The sequence below is a fragment of the Periplaneta americana genome, chromosome 3, assembly GCF_040183065.1.
Source record: "Periplaneta americana isolate PAMFEO1 chromosome 3, P.americana_PAMFEO1_priV1, whole genome shotgun sequence".
NCBI classification, from domain to species: domain Eukaryota; kingdom Metazoa; phylum Arthropoda; class Insecta; order Blattodea; family Blattidae; genus Periplaneta; species Periplaneta americana.
Window position 1 is genome coordinate 171,892,762 of NC_091119.1, and position 27,990 is coordinate 171,920,751.

Sequence of the window (27,990 nt, forward strand, 5' to 3'; positions counted from 1 at the left end):
TGAAAATCATTTGTCAAGTGACGTTGATTACTGGGATCCGGATGATTGAAGTGGAATGCATATGCTTTAATAAAGATGAAACTGAATCAACAAAGCCTTCTTAACTAGTAACCGTCCACAGAGTTCAATGAAGATTCCATAGTTGGCACAACAGATAACAAGAAAACATAATCATAAAACTAATGCCATCTAGCGTAATGTTGAGATGGTACAATAATACATTTGAAGACAGTTGTATTTTCGTAAGCCAATTAATATTTTATTGTATTGGAGTACTTTGTTACTTCTAATCTTTATATACTTTCTTCTAATCATGTAAAGGCTGGTTCACAATAAACCGAGAATGGAGATGACAACGAGAACGAAAACGGAAATATTGTTAAAATAAATGTATTTAAATGTAAGTATTCACAACAGTTAATTGTGAATGCTCACATTTAAATACATTTATTATAACAATATTTCCGTTCTCGTTCTTGTTGTCTTTCCGTTCCAGGTTTATTGTGAACCAGCCTTAATAGTCAATTAAATCCCACTCGAGTTTTGATTTTCTCTAGATAAATCAAAACCTCTAGTGAGATTACTGTTGACAATGTAAAAGAGAAAGGAGATGAAGGCATTGAAATAGGGGAAAAAGGGAATAAATATGAGCTTATAAGGAGGGGAAAGTAATAGTAGATGAAGAAAATGTGAAGTTAGGGAAAAGTAATGTGAACGAAAACTAAAAGGACGGAAGGCTAACTAATTCGCAAAAGAAAAAAAAAATTACAGAAAAGTAAGGAAGAAAGGAATGTAGGGAGAAAGGGAGGAAAGTAGAAAGAAAAAAGGAAGGAAGAAAGAAGAAGAAAATGATGAAAAATGGAGAATTTAAGCTCATACGAAGGGAAAGAATGTGGTAAACAAGCAGTATAAGGAAAGGTTATGGATAGATTCAGGGAATTAAAGGAATAAATAGACAAGGAAAAGGTGAAAAGTGCTTAAGGGCTATTCCATATGAAATCGATCAGTAAAAAACCTCGCATTTTTTAATACTCTAATTTTTTCCCTATTTATACAAGGTGCTGAGAACAGTGCATTTTCAAAAATATACTATTGAAAGTCAAACGGTTTTCGTACTATTGAGCGACAAATTTAGCGTATTTTAGAAACACAAGCCTCTTTCAGCTCTCAGAACTCTGGAACCGTTTACTGCAGAACATTGAACGGGAGCTCATTTTGAAGCTGACATTTGGTAGATTATGTTAAGAAGTAATCCTTATTTTTATTGTATACAGAGAGACAGATAATCTGATTTTACTTACTTTTGGGCTTTTTGCCAGTTTGTAAAAATGTAAAAAAATAGTGAGAAAAAACCTTGCATTATTAAGAGGGATTCGGCATTGTTTGCTTAGTGGCTCGGCTATAAGTTTCGATGGCATTGAGTAGATTATATTTACACGCCTAGACTTGAACGGCGCAGTACCGCACGAACTGGCCGAGAGATGAAGATAAGGGAGCGTTCGGCGTCATTTTACTCCTGTGTTTATGAAAATTTGTGATAAAGCTAGTCCAGCTATGCGCTACTAGACGAAACATCACGTGTTTATGTCTTCTGGCCTTGCTTGCCTAGGCTAGCTCCCACCTCACAGTCAGCTGGTTAGCTCACTCGCGTACTATTTATTTTCTTTATTTGATATTTTCAATACTTTCTTATCAACGGTGCACCAGTAAAAAATATGTGTTTATTTGTACTTTCAATGCGGAATCTAACTATATATTTTTTTTTATATATTTTTTCGTGGTCAAAGGCGTCTTAATGAAGAGAAATCTAAATTTCTCCATTTCCATAAAAAGTAAGAAAAACTGTTTACATGTCAATATAAACTTTAACTTCTCAGCATCAAAATAAACAATGATTTTGATCACTGGGTGAAAGGGTTTCGGAGCCAGAACAGTTTAAAGTTGCTAATTTTATGAAAATACGATAAATTTAAATATTTTTAATTTAAGCACTATGAAGTTCTGATGCCTCAAACTTTGCACAAAGCATTGTATCACAATTGTCAACGGTCAGAAAAAGTTTCATTGTATTTAAAAATTGTAAGGTCAATTTTCTCTATATTTCGGTCGATTTGAGATGGAATAGCCTTTAAGTAGAATATGAAATTTAAGTAGTAGAACAAGTCAGCGAATAATGCGGAAAATAAGAAGAAACAAAAGAAGAGCACTACATGAGAAAGAAAATGGAGGAAATACGTACAGTATGTAGGGGAAATTTAAATGGAAAGCTGATTATGAAAAAATGTAAGCGAATGTGCAGGAAATCAGTGAGTAAATTATTGGGAGATGGAGAGGGATAAACACAGAAAGAAAGGAGCTAACTTGGTGAAGGCGAGGGAAGTAAACATGTGCTGCAGATTCATAACGTTTCATTTTTACGGAGACAGAATTATGTGGACTTAAAGCGACAGATGTTTAAGCAATGTGTCACGCCATAAAATTCAATCACATAGCACACACAAATGGCGAGGTTTCATGTAAAGCAACATGAGATATGTTTTAGTTAATGCCATTTGGAGCACATTAAATGAATTAAGCCCTGTAAAATTTAGTACTGGTATATAATTGGAGATATCCTCTAAATGTCGACATAAAAATTCCAGTTGATCTCTGGGATTGTCGTGTTAGCGAAGTCGGCCAAGATAAACCCAACAAAAAACAGGATGGAATGCGTCGGCAAACATATGGTACGGGGGAGCGGGCATGTCAAACAGTAGAGAATTCCTTCAGGCTTTACAGAAAAACTCCCGTACATCACTCTTAAGATCCGGTGGGCGTTCATTGATGCATTTCTAACCCAGAAAAAGCCACCACCACGTGCACAAGTGTCATTGAGAGGAACTTCTTCCACGTGAATGTAGACTTGTTTACGAACTTCAAGCTGGCATGTGTACATGTCTGTATGTTTGTGTCTGTGTATTTCTATAGGCCTATTCCTGTATGTTTGTATGTTTGTACGAGGTTATTTAGCATCAGTGAGATTGGTGATAGTGAGATATTTGGCGAGATAAGGCCGAGGATTCGCCATAGATTACAAATCGATTATTTAGTCCTGACAGCTCAGCGACGCGAAAGAGGGGAAGTAATAGGAGTTGTGGGGAGAGTTCCGGAATAGAGATAAGGGCGAGCGGTCGGTAAAGGAAAGCAGTTCAGCTTAATTGTACTGGAAACATACCGCTCTACCGCACCTGTGACATCCGATCGCTTCGAAGGCAAGCGAGTGAATAATCCATACACCCCTTGGCGTAACTAAATGTACTCGCCTGACCTAGGCGCACATCGCCGGCGACTGTCAGGACTAAATAATCGTACTGTACCTGACATTTGCCTTGTGGTTGGGGGAAACCTCGGAAAAAAAACCAAACAGGTAATCAGCCCAAGCGGGAATCGAACCCGCGCCCGAGCACAACTCCGGATCGGTAGGCAAGCGCCTTAGCCGACAGAGCTACGCCGGTGGCTTGTATGCATGCATATTCATGCATTTGCATATATCTTCCATGCGTTTTTGTATATGCACTTATTTTTATATTTGTATGAGCTTTCTGAGTATATGTATTTGTAGGCCTAAGTATGTGCTTGTCTATGTGAAAGTGTGTATGCGTCTGAAAAAATGTGTATGCGTCTGAAAAAATGTGTATGCGTCTGAAAAATGTGTATGCGTCTGAAAAAATGTGTATGCGTCTGGTCTGTAAAAGTTTATTTGCGTCTGTAAAAATGTGTATGTCTGTAAAAGTGTGAATGCATCTGTGAAAGTATGTATCCGTCTGTAAAAGTTTATATGCGTCTGTAAATGTGTATATGATATGATATATTATATATATATATATATATGTGTGTGTTTGATGTCAACATTTACATCCATGTAATGTGGACCTCAGAATTTGTATCCGGTGCCACAATTACATTCATTACAGTTATATATTTTGCAGACGCTCTTACAATGTAACTTTCGACCCCATTTAGATCATTCAAAATTGACACTTTTACGACTCTGTTCTTGATTTTCAGTACACTTATATCGGACACACACTGTTTCTAATACTACTTGTTACTAAAACATATTACACCATTGCCCAATATGTTCGTTACTATGTATGTTTCTTATGTACATTTCATTTTCATATTATACTTCGCTATCCTAGCTAGCCTCCTCCACCATACTCCTTACCTACTTTCATTACCTCTATTGTCTTATCTAACTTCCTATTCCACTCCTCTAATTCATATTTCAATTTATTTACTTAGCCGTCTCTGTACTAGAAACATCCACTTTACTATTTTCTGTTATAAACTCGTCATTATTATAAAAATGTGTATGTGTCTGTAAAACTGTGTATGCGTCTGTAAAAGCGTGCATGCGTCTGTAGAACTGTGTATACCTCTGTAAAAGTGTACTGTGTATGCGTCTGTAGAACTGTGTATGCGTCTGTAAAAGCGTGCATGCGTCTGTAGAAGTGTGTATACCTCTGTAAAAGTGTACTGTGTATGCGTCTGTAGAACTGTGTATGCGTCTGTAAAAGCGCGCATGCGTCTGTAGAACTGTGTATACCTCTGTAAAAGTGTACTGTGTATGCGTCTGTAGAACTGTGTATGCGTCTGTAAAAGCGTGCATGCGTCTGTAGAACTGTGTATACCTCTGTAAAAGTGTACTGTGTATTCGTATGTAGAACTGTGTATGCGTCTGTAAAAGCGTGCATGCGTCTGTAGACCTGTGTATACCTCTGTAAAAGTGTACTGTGCATGCGTCTGGAGAACTGTGTATGCGTCTGTAAAAGCGTGCATGCGTCTGTAGAAGTGTGTATACCTCTGTAAAAGTGTACTGTGTATGCGTCTGTAGAACTGTGTATGCGTCTGTAAAAGCGCGCATGCGACTGTAGAACTGTGTATACTTCTGTAAAAGTGTACTGTGTATGCGTCTGTAGAACTGTGTATGCGTCTGTAAAAGCGTGCATGTGTCTGTAGAACTGTGTATACCTCTGTAAAAGTGTTCTGTGCATGCGTCTGTAGAACTGTGCATGCGTCTGTAGAAATGTGTACGCGTCTATAGAACTGTGTATGCGTCTGTAGAACTGTGTATGCGTCTGTAAAAGCGTGCATGCGTCTGTAGAACTGTGTATACCTCTGTAAAAGTGTACTGTGTATGCGTCTATAGAACTGTGTATGCGTCTGTAAAAGCGTGCATGCGTCTGTAGAACTGTGTATACCTCTGTAAAAGTGTACTGTGTATGCGTCTGTAGAACTGTGTATGCGTCTGTAAAAGCGTGCATGCGTCTGTAGAACTGTGTATACCTCTGTAAAAGTGTACTGTGTATTCGTATGTAGAACTGTGTATGCGTCTGTAAAAGCGTGCATGCGTCTGTAGACCTGTGTATACCTCTGTAAAAGTGTACTGTGCATGCGTCTGGAGAACTGTGTATGCGTCTGTAAAAGCGTGCATGCGTCTGTAGAAGTGTGTATACCTCTGTAAAAGTGTACTGTGTATGCGTCTGTAGAACTGTGTATGCGTCTGTAAAAGCGCGCATGCGACTGTAGAACTGTGTATACTTCTGTAAAAGTGTACTGTGTATGCGTCTGTAGAACTGTGTATGCGTCTGTAAAAGCGTGCATGTGTCTGTAGAACTGTGTATACCTCTGTAAAAGTGTTCTGTGTATGCGTCTGTAGAACTGTGCATGCGTCTGTAGAAATGTGTACGCGTCTATAGAACTGTGTATGCGTCTGTAGAACTGTGTATGCGTCTGTAAAAGCGTGCATGCGTCTGTAGAACTGTGTATACCTCTGTAAAAGTGTACTGTGTATGCGTCTGTAGAACTGTGTATGCGTCTGTAAAAGCGTGCATGCGTCTGTAGAACTGTGTATACCTCTGTAAAAGTGTACTGTCTATGCGTCTGTAGAACTGTGTATGCGTCTGTAAAAGCGTGCATGCGTCTGTAGAACTGTGTATACCTCTGTAAAAGTGTACTGTGTATGCGTCTGTAGAACTGTGTATGCGTCTGTAGAACTGTGTATGCGTCTGTAAAAGCGTGCAGGCGTCTGTACAACTGTGTATACCTCTGTAAAAGTGTACTGTGTATGCGTCTGTAGAACTGTGTATGCGTCTGTAAAAGCGTGCATGCGTCTGTAGAACTGTGTATACCTCTGTAAAAGTGTACTGTGTATGCGTCTGTAGAACTGTGTGTGCGTCTGTAAAAGCGTGCATGCGTCTGTAGAACTGTGTATACCTCTGTAAAAGTGTACTGTGTGTGCGTCTGGAGAACTGTGTATGCGTCTGTAAAAGCGTGCATGCGTCTGTAGAACTGTGTATACCTCTGTAAAAGTGTACTGTGTATGCGTCTGTAGAACTGTGTGTGCGTCTGTAAAAGCGTGCATGCGTCTGTAGAACTGTGTATACCTCTGTAAAAGTGTACTGTGTGTGCGTCTGGAGAACAGTGTATGCGTCTGTAAAAGCGTGCATGTGTCTGTAGAACTGTGTATACCTCTGTAAAAGTGTACTGTGTATGCGTCTGTAGAACTGTGTAAGGTAGCAGAGTTTAAGTGGGCGCGGTCGGGTAAGAGTGCTCTCGTGAATTTTTCATAGTTGGTATGCCTACTGCAAAATTGGCTTGCATTACTCCATTGAGTAGGGATTATTGACAAGGTTGAGACACGCGTTGATTGAGCCGCATAAGAATCTCTATTTAGAAAGGTGTGTAAATGTTTTGTTTGAAATCACATGTAATTTTTTTCAAAACAGAACTTGAGCATTCTACAGAGTTATAAGCAGGCTTCGAGACTTTGGACCCGATACAATAAGTTTACTGTGCATGCACTATAGATTGTTGACTCGCTGCAGGTAGATAGAGATGTGCTGAGATAACAACGTTGCTATTTAGAGTAGAGTACGGTAGTATGGGGAACACACATATGTACATTCTGAAAGTAAATATAAATTACACAATGATAATGTCAAAAGAATGTGAAAAGCATTTATTCTCCTATCTTTTATAAGCATTTGTGTTTAATTATACACAGTGTTAATGGTGGAAATAAGCATGTAGCAATTTTAATTTGTCATCTTTAGGAAGTGCAGTTACAGTACCGAATTGCAAAGTACCTACTACGAGATACGTTCTCAGTGTCTCAAACGTAAATCTCTTTCGGTTATCTGTGAAAGTTTGTACTGTGGAAAGCTGTGCTCCACGTCGCATGACGTGGTAGGAGTTAAAAAAAAAAAACATTATTGCAGTCTCTAAGACACAGTCCTTTATTCTCGGGTGACTCTATGTCCACTAATTTTCTGTTTATGTACTTTTGTATTTTCTATTTGTATATAGACCCTATTATTACATGCTGTATGTATTTTACCATTTATTAATGTTATTGTACTCAATGAACTCTCTTAATTTTGTGATGTATTTTGTGTAACTGATCTGAACTGCGCCCGAGCACGAGCTTCTGCTCTTTCGGGCTGCAATGCTTAATGTAGCTCAAGTGTAAAGTATTAAATAAATTGTTATTATTATTATTATTATTATTATTATTATTATTATTATTATTATTATTATTATTATTATAAAAAAACTTCTGTTTTACACATTCAATAACCGGTGTACTTGGTGGCTCAATAATTCTCTGCGTCATTTTATAAATTAATTTGCGGGTTTCCGGCATCTCTTGCTCTGACTTTTCTAACCGTGTGATAGTTTCAGACACAGTTTGTATGAAAACCAAATTATTCGTCAGAACCTTCAGATCCAGAGCGTTTTCCTTTGCGTATTTGTTGGCATTCATTCTACAGTACTCCCACCCACTGTACGCTTTACCACTATACTCACTGAACTGCTCTATTGGGTTCGAAGTCTCGAAGCCTAGTTATAAGTCAGTGAAAAGGAACATGTTGACATTAAAATTAAGGCCTATTTGTAGCAATGAAGTGGCATGAACTAATGTCCTATGACCGTATTGTGCTGCTCCTTAGTAACACATTCTTAAACTGACTCTCGAGGGAAAGTCTTTCAGGTAAACGAATTGCATAATGCCAATACCTGAGCCATTGAAATAGTAATTCAAAAGGCATTACTTTCATCAATTATTTTACGACAGCTTAATTTTGTAGATGTTTTTAACTGTTGAATTCGTATAAAAACATACTAGAATTATATACCACTAAATACTGGATAAATAGTTAAGAGCAAGGAGAAAATTGTTGCTGAATTTTCAATTACTCTTGATTTCATATATCATTGTTCACATATTTGTACATATTTCTGTAACATTCTGTATACTCTATTTTAATATGTTAAAAATTTTGCAAAGAATTGTGAATATATACTTTCTTTGGATGTCTCGATAAGAAAACAGCCATGATATTTTGTTATGTTTGACAAATTTGATCACAATACATCCTATTATCCAGTTTGCCCATGAATTCTTAGCTGGGATCTCCGTAGTTGTCTAATGTATTATTTATTTTTCTTAAAACACAAATGATTAAAACTGCTACATGACTCTAACTAAATATCTCGACACTTGTGTCACTGTTGTTGTTAAGCAATATTCTGAAACTCCATTCAAGTTAATGCATTTTTGCAGAATGAGCTTTTAAAAGAAGAATGAGTGAAGAAAAGCCTATTTAAGCGAAGCTCTTTAATCGCAAGTTGAGTACTATCATACAGTTTTACGAGATGTTTTCAATTTATCCCCACTCGATACTGGGCTTTAACGCAAAGTGTGTTAAGTACCTCCTAGAGAGAATGCCTGCCGAAGTCTTTAGCTACAGAGCATTAAATTGAAACTATCGATATCACTCGTGAATAGAGCCCTAGGGAAAGTAACTGGTAAATTTTTATATCCATGAAACACAGGGTGATACAGGTGTTAGAGACAAGTAAAGATAACATATTTTACTAACTCTTTTTTCCGATTGGGACATCAGACTACCACGAGTCGTGTGTCGAATACAAGGTGCAATCAATATATTCCCGAACTACTCTTGTATGTATTGTACCGTTAAACATACGTGCGCTTGTCACTACAGATCATTGCTTCCATGCCTGTTGAATCAGTCTATCAAACAGCGTGAGATTGTCTTAAAGAACTGATTTATTATTAATATTTTTTGTAATAGCCATCTATATGCTTACCAACATAATCATAAAATTTCCAGACGGTAGTCAAGCAAGATTCTGTAACACATTTACAAACCTAAAACTGAGTAGAGATTAAATCACTTTGTTCAGTGGACTTTGATTTAATTCATTTTATTTAGTAGTGTTTGTTTGATTTAAGTCATTTATTCATTAATGTGTTTATTCTGAGTAGAGATTAAATCACTCTGTTCAGTGGACTTTGATTTAATTCATTTTATTTAGTAGTGTTTGTTTGATTTAAGTCATTCATTTAATAATGTGTTCATTCGAGTAGAAATGTTAAACGTTATGTTTTATTTAACGACGCTCGCAACTGCAGAAGTTATATCAGCGTCGCCGGATGTGCCGGAATTTTGTCCCGCAGGAGTTCTTTTACATGCCAGTAAATCTATTGACATGAACCTGTCGCATTTAAGTACACTTAAATGCCATCGACCTGGCCCGGGATCGAACCCGCATCCTTGGGCATAGAGCTATACCAACTCTCCAACCAGATAGACTTCTGAGTAGAGATTAAATCACTTTGTTCAGTGGACTTTGATTTAATTCATTTTATTTCATAGTGTTTGTTTGATTTAAGTCATTCATTCAATAACGTGTTCATTCTGAGTAGAGATTAAATCACTGTTTAGGGGACTTTCATTTAATTCATTCTATTTAGTAGTGTTTGATTTAAGTCATTTATTTAATAGTGTGTTCATTCTGAGTACAAATTAAATCACTTTGTTCAGTGGACTTCGATTCAATTCATTTTATTTGGTAGTGCTTGTTTCATTTAAGTCATTTAGGGTGCTATGCATAGACATTTCGCTAGCCCGCGCTGCGAGCGTGCTAAACTAGCCCCGGCTATAGACTGATTACTTGTACAGGATTCATATAATATCAGATCGCTAACACTGGTTTATGAATACGAAAAACTTTAGTTCGCTGATCATCCACTGGAAGCCCGCACTAAGAATGTCTATGAATATGGCTCCTACTCAATAATGTGTTCATTCTGAGCAGAGATTAAATCACTCTGTTTAGTGGACTTTGATTTAATTAATTTTATTTAGTAGTGTTTGTTTGATTTAAGTCATTCATTTAATAATGTGTTCATTCTGAGTAGAGATTAAATCACTCTGTTTAGTGGACTTTGATTTAATTAATTTTATTTAGTAGTGTTTGTTTGATTTAAGTCACTCATTTAATAATGTGTTCATTCTGAGTAGAGATTAAATCACTTTGTTCAGTGGACTTTGATTTAATTCATTTTATCTAGTAGTGTTTGTTTGATTTAAGTCATTTATTTAATAATGTGTTCATTCTGAGTAGAAATAAAATCACTCTGTTTAGTGGAGTTTGATTTAATTCATTTTATTTAGTAGTGTTTGTTTGATTTAAGTCATTCATTTAATAATGTGTTCATTCTGAATAGAGATTAAATCACTTTGTTTAGTGGACTTTGATTAAATTCAACTTATTTAGTAGTGTTTGTTTGATTTATGTCATTTATTTAATAATGTGTTCATTCTCAGAGAGATTAAATCACTCTGTTCAGTGGACTTTGATTTAATTCATTTTATTTTATTAGTAGTGTTTGTTTGATTTAAGTGATTTATTTAATAACGTGTTCATTCTGAGTAGAGATTAAATCACTTTGTTCAGTGGACTTTAATTTAATTCATTTTATTTAGTAATGTTTGTTTGATTTAAATCATTTATTTAATAATGTGTTCATTGTGAGTAGAGATTAAATCACTCTGTTCAGTGGAATTTGATTTAATTCATTTCATTTAGTAGTGTTCGTTTGATTTAAGTCATTTTATTTACTAGTGTTTATTCTGAGTAGAGATGAAATCACTTAATTTAGTGGATTTTTTTCATTTAATTCACTTTATTTATTGTGTTTGTTTAAGTCATTTTGTTTAATAATATGTTCATTCTGAGTAGATATTAAATCACTCTGTTTATTGGATTTTGATTCAATTCATTTTATTTAGTAGTTTTGTTTGATTTAATTAATTTTATTTAGTAGTTTTGTTTGATTTAAGTCATTTTATTTAGTAGTTTTGTTTGATTTAAGTCATTTAATTTAATAGTGTTAGTTTGAATTAAATCATTTAATTTAGTTTTATTTAAGTAATTTAATTTAATAGTGTTAGTATGATTTAAGTTATTTAATTTAATAGTGTTAGTTTTATTTAGGTATTTTATTTAACAGTGTGTTCATTCTGAGTAGAGATTAAATCATTTTATGTAGTAGACTTTGTCTGATTTAATTCATTTTATTTAGTAGGACTTCATTTAATTTAAATTTATTCATTTAGTAGGATTTCATTTAGGCCTAATCCATTTCATGTAGTAGATATTTTTGAATTACAGCATTGATTTTGAGAAAGCGGATCTTAAATCTACCATCTCGACAAACAATCGTTGTTAGTAGTAAGTCATGTCACCCCTGCGTGCTGAACGCTTTTGCCTCCGAGCAAACGCCCAGTCACTTATTTCTGTTAGAGGCAGAGTGAACCCCAGAGCCAGAGTGTAGCAGGAAGAATTAGATCAATGGAGAAAATTCATGACTCCATTGGGAATTGAACACGCTACCTCCTGACTTGTGGCGCAATGACTTAACCACGACGGCATCGCGCGCCTTCAATTTTTTTATTCAGTGCACTAACGGCCAATTTTGTAAATAATTAACATCAGAATAAGAGATCAAATCAATATTAAGTTATACTTTACTCGTAATCCTTGGTTCTGTAAATACTAACCTTAGTTTCTTTCGTTTAACTTTAAATTAAAAATGACTACAAACCTTCTCAAGTTACAGCTTGATTCAGGGCTTTTGGCCTCTGCAAAATGCAAGTAGATAGACTAAGAGCGGGCTGGGTCACACAGGTCAGGCCGCGCAGTCATAACACCTAACACTTCCTTCTTATAATGCCGCGGTACACTCCGTCTTGAAACACAATATTCTTCCACACGTCCTGTTACTCAGGAGAAGACGAGCGGAAAGAATGTGACCTTCTTGACTATCGCTGCTGATTATTATAAACATCGCTCAGATAAGCATCCCAGTAGCCAGGTTATTACTCGTGCAGGAAACATGAGGAACAATGCGTATGGAAATTAAAGCTAAGTTGAACTGAAGGAGACCTAATGTTTCCGCTTACTGCAGTACAAATATTGCACGTGTTGTCGTATGTTATCTGTTCACATCCCTTCCTCCTCAGTCCGCTCTCGTCTTCTCCTGAGTCACCGACAGTAACCACTACGTCTGTTGACTAAACAATGTCATGATGACTTCCATTTTCTTGACATGAATGTCCCTGAGCTTCGAGAATAGTTATTATTTTCATTCTTCCTCTTCCCTATTCCTCTCCTATGCACATTTGTGATTAAATTTCTTTCTTATGACGCAACACAGCCCGCTCACTAGCCCAACAACCAAGGACAGGGGCCTAACTGAAGTTAACAGAAAATATTTCCAAAAGCAAAGAAGAGAAAAATTTCTCCTTATAAGTGAAATGGTGGGTGAAGTTTTTTTTTTTTTTTATCAGAATTGTCTTAATTTTATGTGCCGATTGTGGTGAAATGTTGTTATTCACAGTTTTAATATTTCTTTACATTGAGTTAAATTACAAATTCATATTTATTTCTTGATTTCTGATTATACTGATATCTCATCTGATGAAGATATTGAATTTCGGCGTGCTTCTCCTGTTTTTCACGAGCGAGGAAATCCATTCATTGCACTCGATGATCTTCTTCTTCTTTTGGTATACAGCTCTTACAGTTTAGCTAAAGCCTCCTTTAAAACAATAGACCGATCACTTCTGTCCTCTGCCCTCTTCCTCCATCTCCTTATTCCTACTTTCCTCAAATCTTCCTCAATGCAGTCTAACCATCTCAATCTGGGACGACCTCTATCTCTCTTTCCATCCAGTGTTCCAGTGAAGATCATCTTCGCCATTCTTTCGTCCTCCATTCTAATTAAGTGGGTATTCAAGTCTTCTAATTTTTATCGAAGTTACTATATTAGGTTCCTTATATACTTGTTCTAATTCCAGGTTACTATGGATTCTCCAATTATTTTGTTCTTCGATAGGACCATAAATCTTTCTCAGAATTTTCCTTCCCCATCTTCTAAGTTGTTGTTGTTGCTGTTCAGTCATGGTCCATGATTCACACCCATAAACCACTATGGGTTTAATTATTGTTTTGTATATTAGTAATTTTGTCTGCTTAGAAATATACCTAGTTCTTATGACTTTGCCTAAGGCATAATAACATCTATTCCCTGCTGAAATTCTAGCTTTTATATCTTTACTGCAATCATTGTCCCATGTAACCATTGAACCCAAGTATTTAAACTCATTACATTCCATTGCTCAGAGCCAACTGCTGCAATCGATGATAACCAAATTCAAATAAGATTTCGGTTACCAAAATTGGTAGTGGAAAAACTTGAACAAAGGTAATGTCCTTAGTTACAAACACAAACAAAACGAAGTCATGCTTTGAATCCAATGTTCATGATCGTTCTCATACGTATTCAGACCCATATTCATGAGACGGTGATTATGTTTTCTTTCTCATTGGCAAAACAGTTGAAAATCAACTGATTTTACGTACGAATTTAATTCATGTTTTGCAATGTTGCCACCTATTTTACTGCAAAAATCAGTTAGTACTAACGTAGTATACATGTTCATAAGTTAATTTTATAAAACATTTGTAGAAACTAATCTCAAGTTATTTATTAATGTTCAGTTGGAAACAACCTATAGTTATTCAGTCTTACTAATAAAAACTCTATATACAGACGTTTAACTGTCTTATGCTTATACAGTGAGTAGCTCGTTTATACGTCGTGTGTAAATTCCTTACTAATAATCACTACATACGTCGTGTAAAACAGTACAACTGTTACACAGCTACGTCATAGTTTCGTCATTACGAAATGTAATAGAATAACTGCGGTTCTTTTTTGCATGCGATAGTACGCGCTAGTGTGCCGCGCTAAGTATCGGCAGTATAACTGAGCCTCATTAGCACGCTATATTTTGGTCAAAGAGTACAGCTACAGCAATAGTATTGTAATTATTCTGTGCTCTTTGGTTTGTTGTTCTGTGGTTACAATGCAGCCATTATTATAAAATGAAAATCGATACGAACAGCTGTTAGAGAGGCGGCCATTTTTCTCTATATACAACGCCTAAACAAGAGATTTCGTGTATATAACTACTGCAAAACAATTACCATCGCTTATACATGGTTTATTAGTAACGTTTTCTGCCCCAGCTCTCCGTAAGTTTCGTATAAAAACTATACACGGTTTTTAATAAGACCGATTGGCTTTTGCATAACTGGACCTAAAAAGTATCCACTTTTACTTTTAACACTTGAATATAAATAATTGATTAACTAGCGGACTTACTTGTGTTAATTATGTAACCCAAGAACCAAAAACTCAAGACACTAGAACAATACGAAATATACAAACACACTAAAACACACCCCGATCAAATTCTCAACACACATCAATTTCAGTACACACACTATTTGACTCCACTTTTCAACAACTTTCAACAATCAAACGCACCCACATAACAGGCAGAGAAGTTCGAGATGACGCCGAGATCTAGTAGGCTCTGAGGATGGTGTGATGAAGCACCGAAACTACTGTAAGCCGTACAAATTTATATAATTAACACGAGTAAGTCCGCTAGTTAATCAATTACTTAAAAAGTATCATCGTAATTACGAGATTTTATTTTAAATAATAATTTAAAATATTATAGTTACAGTTATAATGTTTATATACACTACAAATTACCATCAAAATGGATAGATTTTATTTTATTTTCATTTTGTAACCCTTAACGAAATGTAATAATCACAATTGCGATGCTCTTATTTTTTAGCTCATTAAGTTGTATCTCATGTTGTTATTTTCGCTTCTCTTTTCATTATCTCTACTTAAACCCAGCCCCACTTCAAGCTCTAGCCAGACACATTTTCAAAATAACCCACATTAAAACAAATGCTGTAGAAATATAAGGTTATCTGATTGCATGCTTCTACTTTAATAATATTTAATGCTGCGCCGTTAACAAGTGAAGTTCTGTGTTTTGTAAACGACCCAGCGACTAAATTTCCATCCCTACCGACTCTGTTTTATATTATGGTGCATCTATATGTGTGGATAGGCATAACTGAGTTTGAAAACTGTATCTTGGAGTTTATTACCGATCCCATTTAAGCGGGATGGGTGGGGAGGATCCATCCGATCCAAAGGAACAGCAACGCAAGTGTATAGCTTGCTACACGGCTTGAATTTCAATCTCGCCCGTTTGAAGATGTAATAATTTGCTCCCTTCCACCCATCCGACCAACTTTCCCAACTTAACAACTCGGTCAGAACATAAGCGACATAACGACTCGGAATTGCATGGGATTGAAATTTACACGCAATTGAGATCACAATTCTACTCTTCGTAACGTAGCATTCCGCAGCAGTTAGACTTGTGATTAAATTACATCTCAGTATTGCAGGAAGCGAGTCTGTCTTCTTTTTCCACTATACAGGGTGTAAGGGGTATAAGTGCCGTCCTTTTCACAGTCTTCGGCGACGGTCTACAGCAGGCATGTCAATTGATGCCCACAGGAGCAAGCGCGCGCTTTAGAGCCCAGTAGAGCCTGAGCGCTTTACAGCGGAAAGGAAAGAGACAGACGAAAGAGGTAGTATATGCCGCTTGGTCGAGCTATATTCAGGGGTGGCCAGCACTGATTCAATAGATAAAGGGAAGAGAACTTATTAAAACTGTATGCATATTAATTTTTAGATTTGCCTGAGAATATAAGTGCATTATAAGAATGTAAGCTTTAATTTTAATGCTCATTTTTCAAAAGTTTGATTTTTTTATTCAAAAGGAATATGTTCTCAACTTTTCGTATAGAAAAGTGAAATTTTCAGGTATAGGCCTATTTATTTAGTAGCCTTACAGAATGTTTTCGTAAATCTAATATACCGTATATACGTATTAACTACTGTTACATCTAAAGCAAAAGATACGTGTTGTAAAAATGTCAGCTCTACAGCTGCAGCAGATTTCGAGAAAATAATTTAATATTCTGATGATAGGAAGTTGCTCACAAATATCACCTTAAAAGCATAATGCGATAAGAGATTTGTTATGAAATATTAGTTACACTTAAAACATATACAGTACCTAGGTAACTTTTCTTTGTACTGTAATATTGTTTTGATTAGTTTATTGATTACTTTTGCAAGGCTAAAGATACCAGCAATATAAATTCCAACTTATCATGTCATACTCAATCTATTTCTTTGGAATATCATTTTCTTTATGAATGATGTGTTTCATCCACTTAATACCATATAATATTATACGACTATGGAATTTAAGTGATATTCCTTCTTAACTCTCTATTATGTTATTAAGATTTAAAACACAAGTTCAATATTAAAAAATCAGTGTTAGTACTTTTGTTTTACAGAAAATATAGATAATATTAAACAGAAAGAATCCATATAAAAATAACGACATAAAATTTCACGTTCCATTTGAAGTTTGTGCACCACTGTTTTCTTAATCCAACAGTTTGCTTATTCATATACACAACCCTTCCTCTTTCCATACTTAGCGCTTGCTGCCCGCGCACGACGTCAAGGTCAGAAAAATGCGTTTGCTTTGACATCACTGGTCTACAGGATCAAAAATATCCATACAACATAGGGTAAAAACTTGATAGTTTTCCCAGAAAAGAGTATTTATTTTCTTATTTTATTTGCGTTATACTGTTTATATCGTTAGTAAAATTACGAAAACAATAACAGTAGTTATAAGTTAGTCTATCAAAGATTTAATATTAGTTTAAATAAATATTTGTGTGTTGTATTACGTTTTCGTGTAATTAAATTTGTCAATATTCTGGCGTGAGAGAAGTGGCAACGTTTAGCACACAGTACTCTGCATAGACGTAAGTACGAGTTAGCTGAGTTCAAACTCTCCGTCCATAGCTCTACTGCCGAGCGGATGGCAGTTCATTACAGGGTATTTGATAAACAACTTACAATGTCGTTCACAGTTTAGGAATATTATACGAGTATGTTATCCATTTATGGAGAAAGTCGTAATTCAAGTGAGGCAAGAATGATGCACCGTCAACGTTTTCCTCAAAGAAGGTTACCTAATCGGCGAACTTTTGTAGCAGTTTCTCAACGATTGTTAAAAACTAGAAGTCTCTTACCCCGTTTCGAAAATCACACAACCAGAAATTTGTTTAAAAATGATACTGCTATACGGAAGCGGGAGAGATTAAAAATGTTGCATTAGAAAAAACGTTCGTGTGATTTTGTGTAGAAAACCATTATTGTTTATTTTTAGACGTACAATAAAAATGGGGCAATATTGTTACATAAAATGTAAATTTACCATAATGTTCTATTAATGAGATTGAAAGTTTGTATTTGCTGCTCGTTTCAAGTAAACAACAGTATTGTCATGATCCGCTCCTGCATTAGAATAGAGCATCTGTTTTGTACCGATATGTCTGTACCTGCTTGAGCTATACTGTGTACTTCTAAACCCCCTCCTCCCCATCCAGCAACGTTGCAAAGCATCTTATATTTTAAACTTTAATATTTAGTTAAATATTGCAATTAGAAAAAAATTTTAAGGAATTTTTTTCTTCCTTATGATGAACAATCATTAGTTAAAATAATGGCACTTATGCCCCTTACATCCTGTATACTGTGTACCCAGCCACCGGCGTTCCTCAGTCGGTTAAGGCGCTTGCCGCCCGGTCTGAAGTTGCGCTGGGGCGCGGGTTCGATCCCCACTTGGACTGATTACTTGGTTGGGTTTTTTCCGAGGTTTTCCCCAACCGTAAGGTGAATGCTAGGTAATCTGTGGCGAATCCTCGGCCTCATCTCGCCAAATACCACCTCCCTATCACCAATCTCATCGCCGCTAAATTACCTAGTAGTTGATACAGCGTCGTTAAATAACCAACTAAAAAAATACTGTGTCCAAAAAGTCTTGGTGGGGTTTCAGAGGACTATATTTTTTTGAATGCATAGAAGTAAAAATGTAATATTGATGTCAGATGAAAATAAAACTCTGAAAGTTTTTCGTCTGTACGTTTGAGGCAATGAAGGAAACAAAAGCCGGCAACACTCGAACAAATGCAAAGTAATTTTCATTGCTACAATTAATTATACAATATGGATGTCCAAAGCAAAGTGCAATGTATTTTTCAGCTGGAAGAATTTGAATCTAAGAAATAAAATCGAAATAGAAGTCAAGGTATGCTGTGAATTATCAGATTTTCTTCTGCAGTGAATTTTCTTTAACTCTGTCTCCTCAGTCATAGCAACTTAATTATTAATTAATAAAAATTGTGTTAATTATTATATCGTTTATATTTGCATAAACTACTTGATTTTCTTGCTTTTCATGAGAAAGTGGATAATTCAATGATTGGTTTATGTACGCTAACATAATTTTAAGTTACGAATACATCAGAAACTCTTCTATATTTAATAAAACGCCTGAATAGGCCTACAACATTTATAAAATTAATAACCTAAAGAATACTTGGTTCACTGATGTACCAGTATTCCAAGTTACGCTTCCTGCTATGTAAGTCAGGGAAACATGGACTGAATGCAAGGGGAATCAAAATCGATCGACGAGTATTGAAATGTGATTCATAAAGAGAATTTTAAGTTATGTATTTCTCTGCCAAGCGAAATAGAGAATTAATGGACGTAATGGCGAGGAAATTACAATCTACTTAAATCAGACATAACGTAAACCAATGCGGAGAAAATTGGAACGAATGTACAGGAAGAATTTTTAGAAATAAACTTAAGCCGATTTCGAAACACCAGCCGCAAAAAAAAAAAGATCCTATATGGAAATCCTCACACGTCTATGAAATAGACCTACTACCATTTTACAGTAAGAAGAATGTCGTTTCAGTTGTCGGTAGGAGAGTTTGCCTAGGGACCCAGAGCTGCGCTTGGACGTAGGTTAAATTTACGCCTGGGTTGAGTTAATGAATGAATAAATCTATGAATCAATGAAAGAACTGGAGGGGAAACATTAAAAGTTACGCGAAAACGCGTCCTTGCAAGGGAGTTCAGAGCTGAAAAAACTGAATATGTAAGCTCCAAACCTGTTGGCCACTTGTCTCACTTCGCTTGGACTGATTACTTGATTGGGATTTTTCCTAGGTTTTTACAACTGTAAGGCGAATATCAGGTAATGACATGTCGAATCCCCGACCTCATCTCAAAATCACCAATTCCATCGCCCCATATGACCTATGGTTCGTCCCAGGAATCTGTAGAGTAGAAAGACGAAATAAGACATCTGCGCAAGTGGTATGTGGGAGGGATAGGGCCAATGACCGCTCTGGGTGGTGGCATTGGTTGAACGAAGCTACCAATCGCTTGCAGGGAGAGAATCATTTCTATCTGAACACTCTACCACGAGCAACTTGCCGCTTAGCGGCCTCGACCTGATGCTGCCCGCAATACACTCCGGCACAGATAGGCTCCGCCCCCAAATGCGCCAAGTCACTCTACAGATCCCTGGGACGGATCATAGTAGTTTGTACTGCGTCGTTAAATAACGGACTAGAAAATAATATTTCAACTCTTAGGTTTATGTATGCCTATTAAAGTTCCCGACACTTGGTAAGTGGCAGTAAAACAGTATTACTTGAAATATTAGTAAAAGTTCTTCACTTCTTAGAAATGCTGTCTAATACACAATATCCTGACTATGATAAATGCAGTACAAGAATATATAATTCAATTCTCCACTTGAAATAGTTACCGTTATGTAAACCTAGTAAATCAAGTAATATAACACCATAATTTAAAATATTAACAAGCGAAGTCACTAGTCATTTAATGTAAATAATTTAATAGTTCATCAGTGAAAAATTTCAGCTGAAGCGGACTACTAATTTCGAAGTTAATTTTAATTTAATTATGCAAATTAGTGATATAATCGATGTTCCATCTCCTTAAATTTAAATAGAGCAAGTTTATATGTTTTCGTAAGGGCCCTGATTTACGGGCAATATTTTAACTTTGAGGAATTTATGACATCTTGGTTAGATAACGCACAATAAATTGTTTAATACAAGGTAGCCTATTTAAAATTTCTTAGCGTTAGATCCTAGACAGTATATGCATAGACACATACGAATTTTTCACTGAATTTGGACAAAACTGCATGGAGCATTTTAAACATCTAAACTTGAAGTTTTCTTGAAAAAAGAAAATTTGTTAAAAGGTATCAATACTGACGTATTTAGTAGGCCTATATAAAAATCACTCCTGGACCTCTAAGAAGACATAGAGGCAAAAAAAACTCTATCAACCTCTTGTGTGCCCAAAGTATATATCCATGCAAAAAAGAAAATTTGATCATTTTATTTCCTTTTAAATTCAGTCCTAGTATCCCTCAACGTTCAAAACTTGAAGGGATGATTATTATATATTTAATGATACTTATATTTAATTAAACCGTAGTTCTCCTGTTCATGAATTTATTTAATGATAATATGTATTATCTTTTACGAAAAAAACATATTACTGTTGCTTGTTACATTGTTGCATATATGATACATGCAAACCTCGGGGGTATTAAGAACTTTGGAATAGAACATACGATATCTCACTAGATATTTGAATTTTCGAGTCTAACGAGCCTTGAACATACAACTGACGGTGAGTCCAGGTTGGGTAATAACAAATATTAGCCTCGGTCTAGTGCAGCGGCCTTGAGACTGCACATGCGACGTGACGAATACCAAGTTCTAATACATTTGCGCATATGTGGCACTCGCTTGTTTGTTATGCACGGTACTTCACTCAGTTCCAGAAGCTGAACAGAGTCCATCTGGATAGCATTACCTTCAGACCAGTATGGTTTAGATATACAGGGTGTCTCATTCAAGCCGTTCATAAAAATGTTGTTTTATTTAACGACGCTCGCAATTTCCGAGATTATATCAGCGTCGCCGGTGTGCCGGAATTTTGTCCCGTAGGAGTTCTTTTACATGCCAGTAAATCTACTGACACGAGCCTGTCGCAGAAATTTGATCCGAATAAAAATAACTTTCGTTCTGAAAATGAAATTTAAAATAGGCTTATTACATTCTTTCAGATCAAATTTCTGCATATTCGAATGACAAAATTAAATTCGTCAGGAATCGAACTCAAGACATCGTTAATTTCTTTCTGCGGGAAGTGAAGATCGAATCATGAGTGCTCTGAAATAGGCCTACAAGTTATTGCCACAAATCGACGGGAAAAGAACGATATTTCTAGCCATGAAGTGGAGAAGAGAATTGACAGCTCCTATAACCGGACTACGTGCCCAGCAAATCTGTCCGAGAAGTTGCCGCAGAGTCACGGCGTAAACACCTCTCTTAGAGTTTTTAAAATTCGCTGACAAAGGAAAGACTGATTTCTGCACAGTAAGGATATATAAATTTATATTTACAATGTTTTATTATTTATAAAATATATACATAACTTTTTAAATTTAATACTATAACTATTAGAATTGACAAGATAAAGATATTCAAATATAAATTTTTTATATATTCTTGGGTCTAAATTACTACTTTGATTAAATACTGTAACAGTGTTGCATTTTGATTCAAACAGTCTTAAAGAATTCGTACATTTTGTTTAATAACTATGAGAACACAGTAAAATTCAAAGTTACTTCGATTTTTATATATGAATTTTATTAATACAATATCATAAATTTGACTTATTTTAGGAACATTAAAGTCTAAAAACAATTTTTGAGATGGAAACTCAATATTTTATGAAGATATATTTTAATTATTTTCTTCTGTAATAAATAAAACCTGTGGAGTAACGGCTAGCACGTCTGGCCGCGAAACCACATGGCCCGGGTTCGATTCCCGGTCGGGGCAAGTTACATGCTTGAGGTTTTTTCCGGGGTTTTCCCTCAACCCAATATGAGCAAATGTTGGGTAACTTTCGGTGCTGGACCCCGGACTAATTTCACCGGTATTATCACCTTCGTCTCATTCAGACGCTAAATAACCTAAGCTGTTGATAAAGCCGAGCAAAAAAATAAATAAATAAAGTGGATTAAAATTGATTTTAAATAAGCTATCCCATCCTATAATTCCATATTCATTACAGATTGAAATAATGTTAAGTATACTGTGTTTAATAAATTTATCGACAAGTAATTCCTCAATAAAGAAAATAATATATTATTTTACGTAATTTATTACAAAGGTAATTAATGTGTTAGTTCCATTTTAAATGATTGTCGAAAATTATGACTAAATATATATGTATGTCTGTCTGTCTGTATGTCTTCCTGCAGACACATACACACATATGAAGGCTTCAGAGCCATAGTGGGCCAAGCGCCATTTACTAAAAGCGTAGAAAACCGGGTTAAAATGAAGTTATTACCATAATTTAATGGAAACATACAGCAAGTAATATAGGGTATACACATTAAAACTAAATGATATGCCAATCTTCATTAAACTATGGTATTCACTTAACTTTAACCCTTGCTTTCTCCGCCGTTTTTAATAAATGGCGCTTGGACCACTATAGCTCTGAACCCTTTATGTATAATATGTGAATATTAATAGAACTTTTCTAATGCTCATGACGGTAATTAGCTATAATCTAAAAATGCTAATTTAAATTTTTATTACTAATATCATCATTATTGTTATCATTATTAGTTGCAAAAAATCTATTCACATATGCAAAAATTAGTTCTACTTAAAATACGAATTCAAGAAATGATCTGAAAGAGCTTGTTTTCTTTTCGAAAGCCATACTAATGACCGTGAATTCAAAATCTACTTCAGCCAGCCATAATATTATTGGTGTGAAATTTCCTTTATTACAGCATCAATAAAAAAATGCATATGGTCGCCGGTACGAAGTGGAGAAATCTGAGTTGAGAAGCCATTAATATATCCATTACCGCAAAGCCCGGGACACGATCAGGTATTTCATGTCACTATTCCACTACTTCGGAATTTAGAAACTTGTCACTGTATCACCTACCACTAATACGGAATCGATAAAGTTGAGTGCACAATTAGCAAGTTTTAAACCAGACCCTAATGTGAGGCTGATGCAGAAAGTTTCGCTCCAACTTTTCCCATTAATAGCGGCGTAAAATCTCAGGGTCACGTGACGCGACACGCTTCAGCGTGCGTGGGTCTCTAATGCACGTGTCGTGTAGTCGGAGAATCGACTGGCTTTATTAAAGATTATTCTTGTTATTTGTGTGTGATCCCACGCGGCTGACGTTGAGCTTATCGATGTCGGTCTATTTTCTATAATTATAGGCCTACATTGAATGTACGTCATGCTACGAGCAGAAAGCCGGAAGTAAGCTTTCAAATTGCTCTTCCGGTAACAGCGCTGCAGAGTGGGCTTGTAATTCTGTGAAATTCGGTTCGATCCCCGGGGTCGACTGAAGTAATATTTCATGCCGACAAAATGAATGGACGAGAGATGTTTTCAGATGCTCTCGCTTTCCTCAACATTACAAATTTTACATCATTAATACTGTTCTTTTCAAATCAATCTTCTCTTCATTTTATATCCTACGGTAATTTATACTGGGTGTCCAAAAACACGATTACGGACTTCGCACCAAAATAAGAAAATGAATTTCGTATAGAGAGAGAGAGAGAGAGAGAGAGAGAGAGAGAAATAACTCGTCCGGCCTTGATTAAGGATGACCACGAGGATCCGGTAATTAATAGCAAACAAATATAATCAATTAAATATGAATATTGTTATAAAAATAAAATGTAATAATTAAGCACCATTAATTATCAATTATAAAATAAAATCTTAGAAGATGACTATAAAATTATACTTATAAATAAAAGGTTTTATTTAAAAATAGCTTATCCTTAATTAAGGCCTTCTGAGTTGTTTAAATGAAACTGTATAATCTGCAGGGAATCTTTAAGAATTTGCGAGATGATTTTTTTAATTTCAAAAGATGATATTGATAATTGTTTTAAAAAATTATATGTAAATTTTGGTAAAGAACTCCAAGCACCAAAAAATAAACCTGTCACTGACCAATTGAGGAGAGGGATGCTATACTTGGCACTAAGGTAGGGAATACAAGGTTCATAAATGGCCCTCCTTTCCTGATCAACCTGATGAGCTTGGTTTAGATCTCTCTCTATGCGTATAGTTGGATCTATGATAATAGGCTTTTGTTGTTGCCTGTTTATTGCTATTATATCCGCTCTTCTGTGAGAGTCGTCTTCAGAAATGCAGTGGACCTCTTCATAAACTTCCCAACCCTTGTTCCGAAGAAGACAGGCGATAGCTCCACGGACTCTATGATGCCTGTTGTTACGCAATAACTCTCCTTTCCGACAAAAGCCCAACACGTGGCCAAGAGTTTCTATCTCTTTGCAGTCTGGTTGACGGCAACGGGTCGTGCTGAAAGCTCTGCCAGGAACGGAGCGCACTGCAGTAAGGTTGCAGGACATCTTGATTGCATTAATATATTCCGAAGACGACAAATTCTTTTTGGTGTTGACCCATGAATTGGCTCTTGGATATCCTTCATAGATGACTACACGTTTCCCCTTATGAGGTAACTGACACCAGGATTCAAAAGAGATCAGTGAAGCAAGACGAGTACCAGTTTTGGCATACGTCAAAAGCCGGATTACGTCATTCATTCTTCGCATCAACCCCACGGGCCATTCACATGATAGGGTAGAGCTGATTTGTATTCACTGTCTAGTGGTGGAATTCAAAGTAATGTCGTTCTGAAAATATCGGTTTATAAAGCATCGAAAAAATGAATATTTCTGTATTGAAAACATATAAGTTCTGTGTTTGGTTCTACATACATATGTGAGGAAACATTCACAAAAATGAAGTTCATTATGAGTGGTAATCTCTCTAAGTTGACAAATGCACATCTGATTTCCCTCTTCAGGCATTATAGCCTAACTAGTGGCTTGTGCAGCAAATGCTGCTGCAAACTAAGTTCGTTAGACGTTCAAATAAAAATTTTTCAGATTTATTTTCAATGAAGAATACTTGTCTTTTTAATAGTTATTTGCTTCCGTAATAATGAAACATACTCCCTCTCAATGGATTTTTTTAGGCCAAATACTTTTTCTTGAACCTATCCAACTTCAGTTTTTCAGTTTCAACGCGAAAACGCAAGTATCAATGTCAGGACGATAGCAGTAGCTATTTCAGGTCATTGTGGATTGTAGGCAAAAGTTAAAAAAATGTCAGGTTTGCTAAGCTTTCGAACAATAGCATTTTCGTATAGCTGCTGCATGTAGAACTTGAAATGTAGAGCATAAAATCATTTTATCCTACTAAGAGATCTTACTGAAATGATCTGGAGACTACAAAATTTTCTAGGCTTCTTATTTTATCAGTAAGTAATACCTTTTTATCTTTCCTTAGGAACTGTAATTTTTGCGCTCTCTCGACCCAATACTGAAGACAATGACACATATCAATATCTACACTACACCGCCATTAAGTATATGAAAAAGACCCAACCCCACTGGGTTAATAAGTATAAAAATATTTGATTTTTAATAACAATATTATTATCTTACTTAAGTTTTGTAGTTATATGTAGCAGTCACTCAGTAAATTATAGAAATGAAGATCTAAATTCAGATATTCTCTACATTTACTTACATAACCTCAAAACGTTTCACTTTTATGTCATCAATATAGCATCAATATTATGCACAATTAATGAAGAATAGACGCATCATGATATTAACTATAATAATATTTAATTTCTAATGGTAATAATGTCATCAAACCACCTCAAGTTTCGTAGATTTGAATATCCAATACACAGCTGTACTCAGAAAATTATACACTGCAGAATCAGTTTTTAATAACAAATTGAATTGAGCTCTAAATATGTCCGCAATCCTGCAGGTCATGGCCTTCGTGTAATAGCCTATTGTTTATTGTAGTGTGTATTTTGTTCTGAAATTCAATCAAGTCGGCCGTGATTCAATAAAATTAGCTCTCAAAACTGACAACAGATGGATTTTGGAAAATAGGAAAATTATGTAGGAAAATTGACATTTCACTGAAAACTACTACTTTTCCGAAAAACTTTGGATGCCAGGCAGGAAAATGAGGGGTCACTCATTAAAATCCGTTCAGCCGTTTTCCCGTAATTTCCATTACCAGTTCAAATTATATATATTGATGTAACGAAATTGGTGAACAAAAAATAATGTAGAAATCTGGCACGCGCATTGTAGTTAAAGCTAAGTTAATTACAGGAACGATTTTCCTTTATATTTGCACGAGAAATTAGATTTTTTTTCTATTTATATTGTGAGATCAATAGAGTCAATTTCATTTGAACTAGAGGTTATGAACTTTTATACTTTAAAAAAAGTTATGGATGTAACTATGTTAGGGCGAGTATCGTACCTAAAGTTTTAAACGCGTCAGGACGTCAATAACATGTACAAGGTGCAATCAATATATTCCCGAACTGTACTTGTATTTATTGTACCGTTACGCGTGTTACTGAAAATCATTGCTTCCACCGTCAGTTTGTCTTTAAGAACTGAGCTTCTACACGTGATTTTGTGAAAACATGTCGAGGACCTATTGCAATTTTTCCTGAAATCTCTCCACATAGCCTACGCCTTACGGCTAGTCTCTGTCTCTTCCTTTTTAAGTGATGCGTTTAGTATAGTTTCCAGGAGTTTCCCTGGTTCTAGATAACTTCTCCGTATCCTGTGTCTTGTTCGTTGCCTATCTTTAGGGAAGTCCTGAAACTTATTGATTTCCCCATGTATTATGCTTTGACAAAAATAATTGAGGTGAGTGTCTATATACAGCAATGTGAAATTACACTTCTTATATACTTTTTGATGACATTAATTTAAATTTTCTATAACTTTACATTATACCTTTATTATGTTATAACCAGGGAAAGGGATTTGGAGTATTATAAAGAATGGTGAAACGTAGTATAGATATTCGCAGCTCAGTGACTGTCAAGCGAGCTGCGTCACAGAGCATGCACGAGTACAGTCCACTTCATACAAACTTACACGTAACGTGCTGTAAACGTATTTCAGAATAAACAATTGTTATAGTTTAATGACATATAGTGGCCTACGTACATAATCTGCATTTCATTTTGAACGACATGTGTTTTTCTTGGCAACGCATAAGACATCAATAAATAACATTACAAATATACATAATTAAATATCAATCTCTGCGTCCTCGCGTGTCAGTGGAAATGTTGATGGCTGATAGACAGTTGTCTTCTGTATGGAACACGCCTCTGAATATGTATGTTTTTCTGTCAGGAGCGGTTAAATTAAAGCCTTTATTTACAATATTATGAAATATAATAATATGTATTCATCGTATACTACAGTATTTACAATATATACAATATTTACAACATAGCCTATTACAGTATCATTAAATGTTGATAAAAATGTAGAACCAACCGAAATGGCATTTTCAATTAATGCTGTGTTTTGTTGATGAAACAATTATTCCTGCTGTGCCTTATTATAATAAATTGTAAATATAATTTCCAAATTTTCAAAATACAACTTTGCTCTGTTGCAAGGAAGGAATTTTTTTAACATGGAAAAACTCCGCTCTACATCTGCAGAGACAATTGAAGAGAACTTGAAACAAGATACGTCAATTAAATTCACATGTTGAATGACGTCATTGGGACACGTCTTTGTTAGTACATCTGA